Here is an 18,819-nt window from a genome sequence, read left to right as displayed (position 1 = left end):
TCAATGTTTGAAAATCATTCTGACTGCTGAAAAAGAAACTGAAACCTTCCTTGGTAAATTTAGCAGACTGGAGAGATGAGTTACTCCAAGTATGAAGAGAAGGAAAAGACATTAAAGTGATGCAGGGAGATGCAAAACTGAAAGTGTGTGCTTGTGCTTGAGCTTACTGCAACTTTCCAACCAAACAGCAAATAACAGATTAATGCAGAGGCTCCTCCAGCCCAAAGACCCTGTATATCCCATCCACATCAAGATTTATTATCTCTCTCTTATAAGATCTGGGAGATAGCAGAGCTTGTTCTGGGGGAGGGAAGAAAGGAAAGGGAGAGGGATTTCTGGCTGAAACAAGAGAGACTTGCACCAGGCAGTCACAGCCACGGGAAGTGGGGGCTCAAGAGCTGGGGATGCTCCGACCTGTAGGTGCATTTGAATTGAGAGCCAGCCAAGAACTGCACGAAATTCCCTGTTACTTCCTTTTACTGGTCTTATGCTAAGTGTTGCTAAGCTGTACCTGGGAACTGGGCCAGATCAGCTTGGGATCTTTGGAGGAAAGGCATTATGGAAAAAAAAATTATTTAAAAACATCCAGAGTGTTACTTGTGTGGAAAGCAACAATATGAATTACATCAATGTACAAAGTAGCAAGATTTGGATTTTATGACATTCTACAAGGTAAAATACAAAGACACGCTAAAAAATTGCCTCTTCTGCAGTAAACTACATCCTTCTGCCTGGGTGTCTGAGAGGAAGAGTCATAAGCAGAGTTTATTGTCACCAGAAGTGACACCCAAACCCACACCTTTTGAATAGATTGCAGCCAACAGGGACTGCTCAGGAAAGTCATTTTCCTAGGTTGGGGTACACAGATCTGTGTCATGGACTGAGAAGTCACCACTGCTTCATCTATTACCTCTCAGCATTTATTTCATGACAAAGAGCACCTGCTCTGAACTGACAGGGATCACCATAAAGAGAAAGTCCTGCTTGGCTCTTTCATTTCTGGACACCGTTTTTGGCTTGTTTGGGTGTTTTCTTTTTTTACTACATACATGGCTTGCCTGCAAGAGAAATCCTCTCTTACAGAGTTCAAAGTATCTCGCACAGAGAGTTTATCTAACCTGACCATGCACTCCACATCCTGCTTGTGCCCGATCCAAAGCGGACCAGACTTTGCCATGAGTCTCAGGGAGCCTCAGCCCTATGATTTCAGCTGATTTCAGTCATTTTTTAGCCCTCAGCATGGTTTAACTCCACCAGGAACATCAACTATGCCCTGCTGGTACCTCCTGTCTCAAAAAAGATTAGGGACAATGTCCGAAACATTGAGGCATACCACTCCGTAGGACATTAAGTGTGTGCTGAGAGCACCTAAAATTGATTTCATAGGATCACAGAAGGGGTTGGAAGGGGCCTCTGGAGATCAGAGAGTCCAATATCTCTGCCAAAGCAGGATCACCTAGGACAGGTCACACAGGAACACATCCAGGTGGGGTTTGAAAGTCTCCAGAGAAGGACGCTCCACAACCTTTCTGGGCAGCCTGCTCCAGTGCCACAGCACCCTCACACCAAAGAAGTTTTTCCTCATGTTGAGGTGGAACTTCCTGGGTTGCAGTTTGTATCCATTGCCCCTTGTCCTATCACAGGACAACACTGAAAAGAGCCTGGTCCCTTCGTCCTGACAATCACATTTGCAAACATTAATAAGAGTCCCTCACAGGCTTCTCCTTTTCAGGCTAAACAACTCCAAACTGGAAATTTGATTTATTATTTAGGGATGAGTGCTAACATTCCTGACATCATTTTAACAGATCAGCATCATCACCTCACTGAAGCTGAACACTGTCATGGCACCAGTTGTTTATTTTACTGTCATTTAGTTGCCAACCCCCCCCTTGAAGCTACTACTCATAGCAAACACTGTGCAATGAAAGTGTTGCATTTTACCATAGGCATTTTTCACCAGATATTTTTCCCCCAAAAGGAATCCAAAATTTCATCCTAATGTCTATTTATCATTGCAGAAAGTTACAAAAGTGGACAGAATTATTTACTTGGAGCAGAATCTCCATGAGAGCTTTCCCTGCCTCTGCTAAAGGTTTTCACCAGTATCCTCCTTCCTACCATGGATTCCCTAGCTGCACAAGGGCTTTTTTCTTGTTGTTTTTACCCATTTCCCCAAAACTATTAAAAACTGTGCCAAGCCCTCACTAAAGAGGCAAGAAAAATCAACCCTGCCCTGTAGTTCTTGCAAGCTAATTTCAGACATGATCTAATGAGTGGGTGGTAACAAGACAGCAAGGCAGGACAGGAGAGAAAAGCCCAAGCAGCACTGTTGAGGTTAGAAGGAAACTCAGCAAAAATCAAGTGCACAAGAGAATAAAACAAAGATCCTTTCATTCTTTGATATTTATTTTATTCTGTGAAGATAAATAATGAAGAACAGGAAGTGAAGGCTCATCTCCTGAGGTATCTACTAGGTGTTTGGAAGGAAAATAATAAAAAAACCCCAAACAAGTTTGCAGGAAGAGCTTAGGCAAGGACACAACCTTGTCTTGCAAGCCCAGCTTGCTTTGCAGTGGCTTGGAAAAAGGTGATGGCAGGAGCAGCACTGCCAGCAGCACAAACCAGATGGGAAATGCAAAGAGCTGAGACACAGCAGCAAGCAAGAAGTAGGTGTGCAGAGTCTTGAAGAGTCAGCTCGAACATGACAGGGTAGGAAAACAAAGGGCACACGGTGGAAGAGCTGCGTGACTTTGTCAGGCTGAAAAAAAAAAGACAGCAAGGTGTTCCCTGTAAATGCTTATGCCTGGATCTGAAGGCATTTGCCTCTCTCAGATGAGGTATTTATACCAGAAATTGAAAATAAAAATGTCTTCTCTCTTTTACCCTTCTGTCTCTTAAGGTTTACATGAGGAGAGGCTATTGTGCTTGTTCTGGACTAAGGAAAAAAATACTCCACTCTCTCAGGACTTGCTGTCTTTGTTCCTGTTTAGCACTGCTGGCCTTGCTCAGTACAGACTGAATTACTGAACTTCCTGATCTCTTAGGTCCCAATTTTGTCACTTCCTTGCACTCAACTCAGTTTTTGTGTATTAAGTTCGAAGGGTTGTTAGCAGCAAAGGAGAACCTCAAATCCAGACGATTCTCCTGTTTTACTTGCTGCATGCTCTCACTTAGTCTGGGATATGAAAGCAACCTCAAACTGGACAGGGCTGCAAGGACAAAGTTTTCTCGTCCTTTCAGAAGCTTTTGGCAATTTCCAAGAGTCCGAAGTTAATTATTTTGGCACAAAGAGGTACCAAAGAATCTTTTAACTCTGACATTCCTGTGTAACGTTTCCTTGACACTTTGGTCTGAGAGGAAAGAGAGGAGTTTAAAAAAAAAAAAAGCCCACATTTATCTTTTTTTGAGATACAGAATAGCTTCACTATGAGAAGAAATTAAATAGACAAGAGCTCCTCAGGTTGGGAAAAAAAAAAAAAAAGATATCTGCAGAGGAAAATGGTAGCATCCTAAAATGCTGAGTGGAGAAGGTGCACACGGAATAATTGTTCACTTTCTCTTGCAGTACAAAAGCTGAGGGGGCATCCAACTAAGTCATTAAGCAGCAGGTTTAAAACAAACACACCCAAAAGGAAGTACACTTTCATACTGTCCTATAATTGCCTTGTGGCTGTCAGTGCCTCAGGAGGCTGTGGAGACTGAAAACAGATTTTAAAAGGCATTAAAACACGTCCGTGGGGGACAGTGTGAGCAACAGCAAATAAACACAGTAGCTTAGGTGAAACTTTTGGGTTTCAAACTTTTACCCAGCTGCTTTCCCAAAGCTAGGAGGAGACACCAAGTCAAGATGATGGAGTGTGTGGCTTTTTTCATCATCACTAAGGGTGTGCCACTGGCTGTTCCCAGGAGTGGTGCAGCAGTCTCTGTTGCTCAGCACTGAGCTGCGAGCCTGGGCGTTGCACGTCGGCAACAAGCAGCAAACGGTCCTCTTGCATTCTTCTGCTCAGCTCTTCTCCATCTCCTAGCAGGCTTCCTCCAAGGCAGGAGATGCTTCTGGCAGAGCTCTGCAATCCAACTCTCCCCCTCATTTTCCCTAGAGCAACCACACTTATAATTGTGAAGAGAGAGAATATTGCATTAGCTGGTAAGTGCAAAGCTCAGGTTAAAACAAGGAAAATTGTAATCCTGTGGTCTGGTATTTTATTGTAAGCCTCTGTAGCTCATACTCAAAGGGTTGAAAATGTAGCTGTCTTCCAGTCTAGGTCAAAAAGTTCCTCAATAATAATTTGGTTCTATCTAGAAAAAAAACAAGGCAAGACAAGGCAACCAAACACGGGCTCCCCAGGGCCAAGTGAAAGTAACAATTTACCTCAGACAGCAAGGGAAAACAAACAAACAAAAAGAAAAACCAGAAACTCCACCCTGAAGTCACTCAGCTTCATGTTCAAAAGAAAAAAAAAATTAGGAACTGCAATGAAAGATTTTATATGCAACATTTATAAAAGACAAGCATGTACAATTATGCCCAGCCTTTTATTATTATAATTATTAAAGGTTATAATAATGCCAATCCTCTTCCAAACAGTTTCAGAACAGAATTAGGAACATTTTCAAACTTCAAGAACTCCCTATTCAGCTAAACTCATTGTGTTTGCAAAGAAAATCCAACTGAACTGGGAGTTTGTGCCAGCTTTCCCCCATGTCACAACATGCTCATTTGTCACCCCAACACTTCTCCAGCCTTGCACAATGCACACTCCACATCATCCCCAAGCCAAGGACAGCTTCTCCCCTAACCCCTCAGCAGCTCTACCCTTTGCTGCTGCAATCTCCCCTTTCCTCCTCTTCCCTCATTTTAGCATCCAGCAGCAAGGCAGAAAAGACAAGAAAGTGGTAGAGAAGTAGGAAGGGAAAAGGACATGACAGGGGGTGATGAGTGCTGAGCATAGACTTCACTTAAATGTAAGAAATGAAACAGGATTAAAAACTCCAGGGGGAAGACCACAAAAGCCTAGCATGGCTCTAGCACAGTGAAAATTTGTGAGGAGTTTACTGATAAGTCAAGGTTTCCACAGCACTTGTACCCTCAGCTTTGGAACACATCAAACAAAAAATCTAAGGCAAGAGGTATGCTCACACTAAGGCAAGGGGGGGTCCTAAGTTGTTTGGCACCCCTGTGAACCTGGTTCTCCTGGGAAGAGAGTAATGGATACTGGACTGTGCCCTTCAAGGGTTACTATCTCAGTGCCAATGCTTTGCAGCTTCCTGCTCAGCTCACAGCTCTGTTGCCCCCTCCCTGGAAGTGTTTGAGTTGGACAAGGTCTTAAGCAACCTGGTCTAGTGGGAGGTGTCCCTGCCCATGGCAGGGGGTTTGGAACTAGATGATCTTTAAGGTCCTTTCCAACCCAAACCATTCTATGATTCTGTGCTCAGTGCTCACACATTAAGGAACACAGCCAGGAGAGAAATGAAAATGGTAGGAGAATGGATATATGAGAGCAAGATAAAGGAAAAGCACTTTGAAAAGTAGTTGGGGGGGAGTGGAATGTAGATCAGAAGGAAAACAAGCACAGAGAGAAGCACAGTTCTAACAGGTTCCTGATGTTCTTTAGGATGAATTACACAAAATACAAAAACATAATAAACTGAAACCATAAACTACCCTTTGATAGAGCTTACCTGGCAACCACAGTCACCTGGGAAAACTAAAATGACCATAAAAGTACAAGTTAACTTTTTTGATTATTTAGAAGTTAATATCAAATAGAATAAAGTAAAAATAAGAAATCATAACAGGATATCACATCTCAGTGCATCAAGGGACAACACTTCAGAATGGTGGCAAAAAAAAGGAGAAACATTAGCCTCAGCCTTGAAAGGAGAATTTCAGGGGAACAGACATTTCAGTTAATAGGCTCTGACTGGGGGTATTTTAGCTCTAGGCAGTGCAGCCTGGTGCACTTGAAGTTTAATTCTCTGAGGTATCAATCACTGGAAACTCCAGCTGAACTCAGTCAGATGAGCAGCTGATGCTAGTGGGAGTCAGGCCCAGCTGTCCTGAAATGGTTAATCAAAGGCATTCCAAAATGTGTATCCACCAAGGTTTTGACAGCCAGGGATTAATCTGTAATAAGACTGAGAGGGCAGCAGGACCCTAAATCAGAGGATGCTGCTTGCATCACTGGCAAAGCAATGAACAGCAAATGGGAAGACTTTTGTTCTGACAGTGATATCTAAACATGTTCTTTTCCATATGCAGCACAAGCTGCAACGTGCAGCAGCCCCGCATGAAGCAGGGCAGTCCCTGGGCCTGGAGAGAGCAGGACAGCACCTGCAGCTCTGTGGGCTCTGGCTCCTGCAGGGAATGCTGCTAGGGCCCTGCATTCCTTGCTAATTAAATACAGTCCTCAGGCTGCCAGCCAACTACCCCTGCAACCCTCCCATGGCCACGTTTGCAAACCCATGGTCAAATAAGGGCTGTATGGAGAGCTTGGAAGGTAAATAATCTCCAGTTTAAAGCCTTGCTGCATACCAGATACAACCATCATGTTTTTCTTACTTGTTTGCTAATTTCAAACAGAAGCAGCAAAAGATATCTGTCACCAAACTGGACTCTTACATTCCATCTTGTGGAGCTGCAGCTCACTTGCAGAAACTCAGAAAGCTGCCCTGTGGGCACTTCATAGAATCAGAGGATCATAGAATGGTAAGGGTTGGAAGGGACCCCCAGGGATCATCGAGCCCAATCCCCCTGCCAAAGCAAGATCACCTAGGGCATGCCACATAGGAATGCATCCAGATGGGTCTTGAAAGTCTCCAGAGAATGAGACAGCTTCACCTCTGGGCTCCAGGACCAATCCATCCGCAGCATGCCAGCTACCAGGCGCCGGTGATGTGGCAAACAGAGGGCAATAAAATAAGGTAGGGCAGTGCTGCAGCAACGCCACAGCAAACCGCTGTGCTGCCTGCCAGGGTGACATGGAGACCGTGCAGTCACTGGAGCTCTTTGTCAAAGTACAAAATGAGAGTCTTATCTTTTCCAAAGCTTTTCTGGAAACACCATACAGAGCTGCCTGTGTGCAAGCACTCTGTTCAGCTGCAGTAGATAGGCAAAGGAGTGCTATCTAATTGCATAGCTCAGGTCCACACTCTGCCTTCTGCCTCAAAACAGAGCTCTTCCCTGACGTCATTACGTGAGGCAAAGCCCCTCTATAAGAAATGGGACCCTGTGGACAATGGGCTTTAGGGGGTTGCTAACTGTTCTTTCCTACTGAGGTTTATTTTCTCATCACAGCCTAATCACAATTTCTATGGACGTACAGAGCATACACACAACTCAGCAAGGGCAGCTGGTGGTGGCCACATCCTGCCTCCTGCCAAAATCCACTTCCGAGGATCTCAAGAAGTTTGGTATAAATTCTCATTTTTGTGATTTTTCCCCAACCAAGAAATGGTTCTGTCACAACCAGGCCTTCCCACACACCCTTCTTTCATCTTAATTTTTTATTCATAGGAACATGCAAATTTCCTGCCACACGGGCTGGAAATTGCTTCTATTCCATTTCCAAAAGACATTGGAGGAGTTCAGCATCAGTCACTGTCTTACAAAGGCCATAAACCAAATGTTAACAGAAGACAGTGAGAAAAAAACCCTGAACCAAGAACTAGTATCACAAAGGTACAAATTCAGTCCTCCCTATGGAATCACTTTTGTTTATTGCTGCCAAGGCCAATGAAAGTGCAAGCAAACTGCTCTAGCAAACCCCACAGATTTACACATGCTGATGCTTTGCATTGTTAGGTCTGAAGGTATTTGAAGAATGGCAAAAATCAGAAGTAGGGAGGCCTCAAATATAGTAGCTGAAAGAAAACTCACTGGGCTTGAGCAGCATCAAGGCCAAGCTACTGATTCTCCAAAAGACTCCCTTTCCTTCTGAATCTGGGGAGGGAGGAGCCAACACACCAATTTTCAGAGAACTCAGTGAATTTCTGGCACCAAAGGCTAGGGACAGCTTGGCAATACCTCAGGAGGACCCAAATTTCATCCAAGTGTCTATTCCAAAATCCTACAAAGCAAGGGAAGAAAATCCAGTAAAACCCAAGTATAACCAGACTGGGAGAAGTTCTCCAGATAAGCCCAGATCTGGGTTAGGATCATAACAAAGGGAAACCCTTCCACCCAGCCATAGTTCTGGGCAACCTTAGTAATAAATTCTTAGTTTGTGAGGGAGCAAAGTCTTTTTTATCTCAGCCAAAACTAGAGAGGAGAGCATAAACAACCAACAAGACTGGGAAACGGTGACACTATCCTATTGCTGGCAGAACTGCCAATGTTTTGGTGAGGGACAAATATTGATCCCAACTGTTAACAGTCATACAAACTCCCTCACATCCAACGTGCTTCACATGGTGTCTTTCATTTTCATTCACTGGGGAGGGGGAATCAAAGTCCAATCAGTAGGAGCCAAAGGCATTTTTGTCACTGAGAATCACCTTGGCTGCTGTGTGCCTCCTTTTCTTCACCATGGTGTGGACTATTGGGTACAAGTTTGATATGTTGTTGAATTAATGTTTTTAATGTTACACTTTTTGCCCTTTTAAACTTAAATTAGGTGACATTTGCAGTCTGATCTTAAATGCAGGACAATACAGGCAATACAAGGCCCATCCCTGGAGGTGTTTCAAAGAGGCAGAGATGTGGTGCTGAGGGACTTGGTAGAGATAGAGAATTGTTGGACTCAATGATCTTAAAGGTCTTTTCCAACCAAAGCAATTCTGTGATTCTAAATAAGACCAGACCCTCTATTTCCTTACTTACAGAGCTTTAACTGCTCTTCAGTGCTGCCTCCCTTACTGCAATAGCAAAATATAACGCAGGAAGTTCCAGTTTTCAGGTTATATGATCCCAGCCTCCCTCTTTTGTTGTTGCTCATTCATCCCTTTTATGTAACTGTTGCCTTAGCTGTGAAAACCATAAAGGTCAACTTGACACTAAACTGCATCACTGGGGAAGAGTGATCAAAATTATGGACAAAGCATAAAAGCTTGCCACCCATTTTCTTGATTCTGGGGAGAAAGGACGTTGGTAACGTTACTCTGAACACAAACTGCACTCAAAATCCTCCTGCAACTGAATTTACTGCCGAAGATTGTGTGTGCAGGAGGGGGAAGCTGTAAATAAATGGCCCAGTCTTGCTAATGGCTGTATCTAGGGCAGAAGTAAGGGCAGATGGCAGTGCTCTTGTTCTCAATAAACTCAGTGGATCTGATTTTTATCTCGTCCTGCTATGATTTCAGTGTTATTAGTTTATCAGCTTTTATCCTAATATAATCTAACATATCCCAACTGTACTGTGTTGCTCTTAGAACTTTGTTATGAGTGTAATAAGACCCTGGTGAAGTTATCAGTTTTGCTACAGTAAGTACAAAGAAACTGAAAAATACACCAAGTGCAGTATCTGTGTTGTTTACACCAAACTCTGCTGGGGAGAGGAGCAACCCAAAGGTTGCTCTAAGCCAGAAGTTTGATGAGGATCTGTGCTTCACTTGTACTGGCAACCCCTTTCCCACTCCAAGCCCAATTTCACTGCAATCAACACTCGGATCAAAATCTCATTTTAGGGGAAAAGCAAAAATTCTGAGAGCATTTGGTGTCTTGCTTTGAAGTTTTCCCTTCAAAATGATTTTACTGTGACATGCAGCAGAGTGGCTGTACACACACAGTGTACACCATGCTGTAGTGCCAGAGACTCTACATTAAACCAGACATTTCCAACCACCAGTCATGCCTCTGCGTTCTGAATGCTGCAGTTTCACCCCAAATAACAACCTAAACCTCACAAAAACAGTGAAGGAGATCTTTCCCTCCAACATTCACTGTGGAATTGCTTGGTTTCTTCCATTTCCCTCTGGAGTGAGTTGGGTGCTATCCTGCAAGGAGAACATGGCACAGAATCCCAGAATGGTAGGGATTGGAAGGGACCTCTGGCTAACACAAGGTCACCCAGACGAGGTTGCACAGGAACATGTCCCTCTCTGGAGATATTCAAGACCTGTCTGGATGCCTTCCAGTGTGATCTGCTCTGGCAGGGGGGGGTTGGACTGGATAGTCTTTTGAGGTCCCTTCTAGCCCCTGACATTCTGTGATTCTGTGACGTCCAGGTGGGTTTTGAAAGTCTCCAGAGAAGGAGACTCCACAACTTCTCTGGGCAGCCTGCTCCAGGCCTCCAGCACCCTCACAGCAGAGAAGTTTCTCTTTAGTTCAAGGGAACACTTCTGTGTTCCAGTTTGTGCCTGTTGCCCCCTGTCCTATCACAGGACATCACTGAAAAGAGACTGGCCCCATTTTCTTGCCCCCCACCCTTTAGCTATTGATTACCACTAAGAAGACCCCCTCTCAGGCTGCTCTTCTCCAAGCTAAACTGCCCCAGGTCTCTCAGCCTCTGCTCATCAGAAAGATGCTCTGGGCCCCTCAATATCTTGTAGCCTCCCTTGAACTGTCTTCAGTAGTTCTCTGTCCCTCTTGAACTGAGGAACCCAGAACTGGATGCACTACTCCAGGTGTGGCCCCACCAGGGCAGAGCAGAGGGGGAGAAAAACCTTCTTTAACGTGCTGGCCACACTCTTTCTCTTCTTCTATCAGGAAGACTGCATTTGAGCCTCCCTCCACATGAAGAGCTTTGCAGCTCAGGCTGCTTTCCACATGCTCACTCTTGAGCTGGCAGGCTGGTGTCTTGCTGGGCAGTGCTCACCAGGCAAAGCTGAGGAGGAGGTGAGAAGCAGCATGTGGAAATGCAGCAGGAGGCTGAAGCAGGCCCTGCTGAGGGTGGTAGCACTGCAGTGGCACAGCAGGCACTTCCCACAGCAACCCACAGCACCCCACCGCTGCCAGCAACTCTGCACAGGCAGCACTGAGCTGGCAGAGCTGTGCTCTGAGCATCAGGCAATCTGGAAAGAAAGGTTACAGACTTCAAACAGGCAGAGATTAGGCTCCAGCAGGGTTGCAGCTAGGCACCATTTAGGCAGCCTCCACCCCAAAAAAACGCCCCCACCAGTGAGCTGAGCAATCCTTTTGCTGCACTCAGACTGCGTAGGGCTGCAATTAACCCCAGGTTAGGCTGCAATTCTGCCAGTCCCACTGGACGTGTGGGAGTTTTATTGCTACCCTTCTTCCCACTGAGAGAATCATGGAATTGTTTCAGCTGGAAAAGCCCTCTAAGATCATCAAGCCCAACTGTCAGCCTAAGACCACCATGGCCACTAAACCATGTCCCGAAGTGCCATGGCCACAAGTTTCTTCAACACCTCTAGGGACAGGGACTCCACCACCTCCCTGGGCAGCCTGTTCCAATGCCTGACCACCCTTGCAGCAAAGACGTTTTTCCTAATCTCCAACATAAACCTCTCCTGGTGCAACTTGAGGCCATTTCCTCTCCTATCACCTGATACTAGGGAAAAGAGACCAACCCCCACCTCATTCCAACCTCCTTTCAGGGAGTTGTAGAGAGCAATGAAGCCTCCTTCTCCAGACTAAACACCCCCAGTTCCCTCAGCTGCTCCTCACCAGCCCTGTTCTCCAGAAACCTTCACCAGCTTTGCTGCCCTTCTCTGGACACATTCCAGCACCTCAATGTCCTTCTTGGAGCGAGGGACCCAGAACTGGACACAGTATTCCTGAGTTTCCTAAGTTTTCCTGAGTTTCAAAAGGGTGGTCACATCTGAGAGTTGGTCATCACACACACACACACACACACACACACACACACACACACACGCACACAAAAGGGGAGGGGGGGGAATTAATTTTAAATACATTTTGTTATGTTTGCATTTCAGACTAAATGTAAATTTGCAAGGGAACAACAAGCGAGGTGAAATGAGACCTACAAATGTGCTGGTACAAGCCTGCACATGAGGCAGGCATAGATGATTGATACGATGACTGATACCATAATTCAGCTTTTTATGCAGTTTAAATGAGCACTCAATCCTGTATTCTTTAATCAAAAGTGGCATTTCATCTCCTGAGTAGTCAGCTGTAGTTCAATAAAAGAAAGACTGCCCAACGAGAATAGGCAAAGTAGGCTGAGGCCTCCAAAAAGAAAAAAAAATGAGAAAAGAAAAAAGAAAAAAACCCCAAACCCAGATCAAAAACATTATTTGAAAAATGAAATATTAATATGGGCAAGGCTTCCAACTAAATGTTTCCTTCGGTATTTGCTCAAGTGAATGTTATACCTCTAGTGGCAGTAGAAGTGAATTACTTAGCATAATGACTACGGAAAATTCAGACTGGATGGAGTGCTGCAGCTTCTGCATCTTGGGTCTAGGATTATGCACACAAAGGTCTGCATTGTTTTGAGAAGGCAGGATGAGAAGAAATGATCTCAAGTTGCACCACTGGAGGTTTAGGTTGGAAATTAGGAAAATTGTCTTTGCTGCAAGAGTGGTCAAGCAATGGAACAGGCTGCTCAGGGAGGTGGTGGAGTCACCATCCCTGGAGGTGTTTGAGAAACCTGTGGACATGGCAGTTTGGGACATGGTTTAGTGGTGTTGAATTGATGGTTGGATCAATGATCCTAGAGGTCTTTTCCAGTCTTAATGATTCTATGATTCTAAATCCCCATGCCAGTAATTCACACTGCTCAGAGCCTGAAAGTCAACCATGAGCAGGCCTTTCCAAGTTAATACAGTCATTTCTCCAAATCAAATGACAGAATGCAGGCTCACACCCAGTGCTTGGATGTGCCCATGGCTTCTGCTGAAGTCACCAGATCACAGGATGTTAGGGAGGGTTGGAAGGGATCTCTGGAGATCATCAAGTCCGACCCCCCTGCCAGAGCAGGAACACCTAACCATGTAACCTAGTGCAGGCCACACAGGAACACATCTGACCATTACCTCCCCTTGGAGGAAAGCTCATTATAAAAATGCTAATGTACCACTTGTCCCTGCAGGCCTCCGGGAAGGCAAACTAGACCCTACAGGAGCTGCTCAGGAGAGCAAGGCATTGGGCATGACTGGTTTGGGTTGAGACAGTGCCAGGAGCCTGGCTGTGGACACGTGTCTCCTCCCAAAGCCAGCTGTTTTGACAGCAGAGTCCTCCCCAGGGCTGCCTAAAGGCTGCTGAGCACTGCCCTGCAATAGGTTGCCACCCCTCTGATCTGGATATACTTGTCTGAACACTCCCTAACCTATTTCAGTGAAGAGCAGCTGGGCCAGCAAACACTTATTGCTTAAAATGCCAGGCCAGAGCTGTGCAGACATTTTTGATTGCCTGCAAAGCCAGCTCCAGCTATTTCTACTCTCCTAATCTTTGGCTGTGCATCCCCCACCCCACTGGTCTATGCACCATTTAATCTATTTTGCCTAACCTAAGTTGTTGTGAATTGAGGTTTTTTTTAGGTTGGATTCCCCACACACACACTGTTCAACTTAATTGTCTTGATCTGTGCCAATACAAGAGGAGACAGCATTGGGTTGGGAAAAATGGCCAGGAGGTCCCTACACCAAATTTATTTTCAGAATAAATGCCTTCAGGAAAACATGGTCTGGTACTCCCCTGGCCTTTGGTAGACTTCGTGACTCAAGTTACATTACAGGCACAGGATCACAGAATCACAGGATGTTAGGGGTTGGAAGGGACCTCAGGAGATCTTCAAGTCCACCCCCCCTGCCAGAGCAGGACCATAGAATCTAGCACAGGACACACATGAATGCATCCAGATGGGTCTGGAAAGTCTCCAGAGAAGCAGACTCTCGTTAGCATCACATTCTCTGGATCCACCAAACTCAGCAGGGTCTACACAATCAATTTTTTTTTTTTTTAATTAGCCTGGTCCTTCATGTAAGTCAATCAGGATGTGGCTGTTGCTGAGTTGTAACCTCCCTTACACAGCTCAGAATACACCCAAGGCAGGTTGCTCCTAATACCTTGAGCCAAAGGGGTCACCACAATACCAGATGTGGAGAAATTAAGTCTAACCACTGTGTGTGCTAACCAGCTATGGGGTGGATCTCTGCTGCTGTCCCTTTCAAGTCAGCATACACAGACTATCTGCACTGTAAACTTCTCCATCATTAGTGGCAGCAAAGCAGAGATCCAGAAACCTTTTGAATTTCCAGGTCAGAGCTCAACGCCAGCCTGCTTGCCTTCAGATGTCTCTTCTCTGCGGCACGTTTGTGGCATACCAAAGACCACATGAGCTAAGCACAAGACCATCTGCTTAGCAGCAACAACAGTTTCTTGTTCTCAACTTCTAGCCTGTTTAAACCCCTTGTCTTCGTCCTGCTGACCACAGTAGGGAGCGAGTTCAGCAGGAAGGACAAGTGGTTTCCAGAGTAATTCCCAGCAGAACTCCAAGAGGGAGCTTGGAGCACGCCTTGGCGCCGCTGCTCAAGAAACAGAGCCTGCAACATGGAGAGTCCTTCAGAGAGCAGCCAGGATCAGAAGGAGAAGGGCAAACGGTACTTGTGGTCAGCTCTGAAAAACAAATCTAACTATCAGGGTAGGCATTTGCTAGCTGGGTAGGCTGCCCTGCCTCCCCTCTGCACTGCACAAAGCCTTAACAAGTCACACATAGAGAAGGCTTCAGCAGTGGAGGTGCAAAAGGGACTGCATTAAAGTGAAGCTTTTAATAAGATTTTGATAACGATGATTTTTATGTTAATCTCCAAAGAGTTTGCTTTTGTAACATTTAACTGATGAGTATATAATCTAGTTTTAATTTAATCTCTGCAGGTGTTTCCCAATGGTAAATGTTAAATTTTTATTGCTTCCTCAGGCAGTACTAGGAGGGGAAATGTCTGGAAGGGCTCCGACCGTCCATTTGTATGCAGATAGCACCGTGGTTCATAATGGCTGTAAATCTGACACCATAGCCTCTTACTTTTCAGATGACATCATAAATAATGTGTCAACACTGAAACAAACATCTTTGGAAGGAAAATGAAATAGAGATGTTATTAGAGGTCTAATGAAACAGCCATAACTGCTTAGTTACAAGAGATGTATGCACATCTTCTTGAAAGAAGCAGAGCCCACGCTGGGTTTGCAGCTTTCTGATGAACAGGACAATGGAGATTCTCAGCAGGGTCCTATAGACAACACAGAAATAGCTCTTACACTTCATAAAGATGATGACTGTCTGTAAAACTCTAAATGTTTGCTCCCTCTGGGGTTTCTAAATGATCATAAATACCATGGTGTCTAACACTCAGTTATAGAATCATAGAATTCACTGTGGTGGAAGGGACCTTTAAAGGTCATCTAGTCCAATCGCTCTGCAGAGAGCAGGGACATCCCCAACTAGATCAAACTGTTGAGAGGCCCATCAAGCCTGATGCTGAATGTCTCCAGGGATGGGGCCTCCACCATCTCCCTGAGCAACCTGTTTTCAGTGTTCCACCACCCTCCTGGTAAAGAACTTCTTCCTAATGTCCAATCTAAAACTACTCTGCTCTAGTTTCAAACCATTGCCCCTCATCCTACTGCTGCAAGCCTCTGTAAATAGTCCCTCCCCAGCTTTCTTGTAGCCCTCTTTCAGGTACAGGAACTCTTTCATAGAGCTTCATGCAGCAAAGCAGATGTTAGGAGCTCCCACATGAAGAACCATAAGGCACCAAGCACAAGGAAGTGAACCCTGCTACCTGTCTTAAGTGTAATGCAGGTATACTTTGAGCAGAATTCACTCAGTACAAGATCTGAGAGGGACACAAATGGTTGCTTGGATCTTACACCAGCCTTCTTCTTGTTAGGGTTGGAAGGGACCTCAAGGATCAGCTAGTTCCAACCTCCCTGCCACGGGCAGGGACACCTCACACTAGAGCAGGTTGCTCACAGCCATATCCAGCCTGGCCTTAAAATCCTTCAGGGTTGGGGCTTCTACCACCTCCCTGGGCAACCTACTCCAGTGTCTCACCACCTTCATGGTGAAACCTGCCCCTGTTTACATTTAGTATAAAAGTCAGCTTACACAGACTATCTGCACTGTAAACTTCTCCATCATTAGTGGCAGCAAAGCAGAGATCCAGAAACCTTTTGAATTTCCAGGTCAGAGCTCAACGCCAGCCTGCTTGCCTTCAGATGTCTCTTCTCTGTGGCATGTTTGTGGCATACCAAAGACCACATGAACTAAGCACAAGACCATCTGCTTAGCAGCAACAACAGTTTCTTGTTCTCAACTTCTAGCCCCCAAATCATGTTATCTGCTCTGCAGAAAACTCATCTCTATGCTGCTGTGCTCACCATGTCCATTGGCACATCTTGGAGACCCGTTAGCATGGCAGAGTGCTGAGCTAAAGGACTTCTAAGGTGAAACTGGCTTTCCTCCAGCCACTGTGGAGCACAGGCTGAGACAGCTTCAAGTTGCCTTTACTCTCCTGTACAGGCATGCCTGGGAAGGGATTACACTTTAACAGAGGTCTAGATATTTCCTCAACAGTGCTTTGATATGTGGCTCCCAAGGTCCACATCATTAATCAGAAAAACAAACAGTCCAACCTCTGACACACACACACACCAAAAAAAAAAAATCATCCATGCTAGTCCCCAGTGACAGGCAATGGGAATACAGCATGCTGCCACTGGAGGGGGGAAGCTGAAAAGCTGCCACATAAGCAAGTCAGAAAAAGCCTTTTACTGTTGAAATAAACTTACAAGAACAGCTTGGACAGCCAAGGCTGAGAAATTCTTGTTTCTATTGTAAGTCAGAACATGCATGCTACTTTATTTGAATGCAGTATTTTGTTTCTTTTGGTGGTCATTAAAAAAAAAAACCACAAAAAACAATAAATTAAAAAATGTAAATACTTTAAAGTAAATTAATTAGAAAGAAAAGTAAATTTTTCAAAGACAAGACAAAAACAACACAACATGGGTGTGAATGGAAATGCAGATACATCATTTCCTGACTTCAAAGTCAAAAAGGATTCACCATGTTTTGTCATTGGAACCATAGAATCACAGAATCGCTTGAGCTGGAAGGGACCTTAAAGATCATCTAGACCAAACCCTGCTGCCATGGGCACCTCCCACTAGACCAGGTTGCTCAAGGCCTCTTCCAAACAGGTTGCCCAGAGAGATGGTAGAGTCACCATCCCTGGAGGTGGTTCAAGAAACCTATGGACATGGCACTGTGGGACAAAGTTTAATGGCCATGGTGGTGTTGGGTTGAGGATTGGATTTGATCTCAGAGTTTTTTTCCAACAAAAGCAATTCTACAATTCTAAGAAAAACAAAGCATCTCATTACAAATATTCACTATTAAGAATTAAATGCACCAAGAGCTATAGGGCAAGACTCAGATATATAAACCATTCAGGTCTCTGATGTCTGCATGCTAGTCCTTTTCCTATCAGACTTTGTCAAAATACAATTTAGTTTTCCTGCATCAGACTGGGGATTCCCTCACAAAGTGTTTGCAGTCAGCCTCTCCAGCTGCACCACTGTCACACACATGCCAATGGGACAGGCATCCTGGGCTAGCAGTGAACACAGAAGCCCAGTGCCATGTCCTCTGTATCTAAATACTACACAATGTCCTTATGCCATGGCAGATGAAGTGGAATTTTTTGCTCACCCAGAGTGAAAGTGACAGGGATCAGGCATAATGCTGTGTTTCTCACAACTTCAGAAAATCTTCTCCATGATAGACAGGAGTTGAGAGTCTCCCATATAAAGTATTTAAACAGATGGATAATCACCACAGCAACCAAAACCACCACAGAGTCATTCAGGAGCAGTCTCTATCTGCAGACTCCAGTCTCAGGTTTCGTGCTGCAAGGAGGCAATATTTTATGTAACAGAAGCCTAGCCAATGCTTGTAGGGAACCCTCAGTGGTTTCTATGGTAGGTAAGAAAAAAAATTAAAAAAAATCAGAGGACCAAACATTAGCTACAGGAACCAAATTTTTTTCACACCTCAGATCACACCATGAGAGCTGACAAACTTGCTGCAGATTATCTACTGCATCTTGTGTCTCTCCTCCCTTGCATCTGTATTTCTGACTAGTTCCTCATCCATATTTTTTCTTCCCAGCTTTACCAGCACCACAACAAGGGCTGCAACCTCAGACTGCCTCTCCTCCCACAAATAATTAATTACTTTGGCAAAATTAAGCAGCCCAAAAAGGAAAAAGTGAAAGAAATAATTATTATTACCTAGAGAGTTTCAACCAGATGATCCTTGACATCTCTTCCAACCTGGCATTCTATGACTGTGAAATAATAACTAAGGAAAACTGAGAAAATTTCCCACAGATCTGAGATCTGCCATGCATGGCAGTGGTCTCCATCTCCCCCATCACAGAAGAGCAGCCTAATCACAGTACATGGCACATGGGCACACTCACAGACATCCTGGCAGCGATTTTTTTCACTCCCCTAAAGCCCATAGCCTTGCTGGCAAGGCAGTGAGAGGAGCAGTAGGGCTGTGCCAAGCCAGGCTTTGTGCATGCCCCAAACCAAAGAGCTCAGCAACAGTGAGTTGCTGATCATAGAATGATAGGATCATAGATTGGTTTGGTTGGAAAAGACCTCTAAGATCATTGCTCCAACCATCAACCCAACACCACTAAACCATGTCCCAAGTGCCATGTCCACACGGTTTGTTGAACACCTCCGGGGATGGTGACTCCACCACCTCCCTGGGCAGCCTGTTCCAATGCCTGACTACTCTTGCAGCAAAGATTTTTTCCTAGTCTCCAACCTAAACCTCCCATTGCACAACTTCAGGCCATTTCCTTTTGTCCTATCACCTGACACTAGGGAGAAAAGACCAACCTGCACCTCATTCCAACCTCCTTTCATAGAGCTGT

The sequence above is a fragment of the Indicator indicator genome, chromosome 17 (assembly GCF_027791375.1).
Source record: "Indicator indicator isolate 239-I01 chromosome 17, UM_Iind_1.1, whole genome shotgun sequence".
Lineage (NCBI taxonomy): Eukaryota > Metazoa > Chordata > Aves > Piciformes > Indicatoridae > Indicator > Indicator indicator.
Note: the sequence above shows the minus strand (reverse complement) of the source record.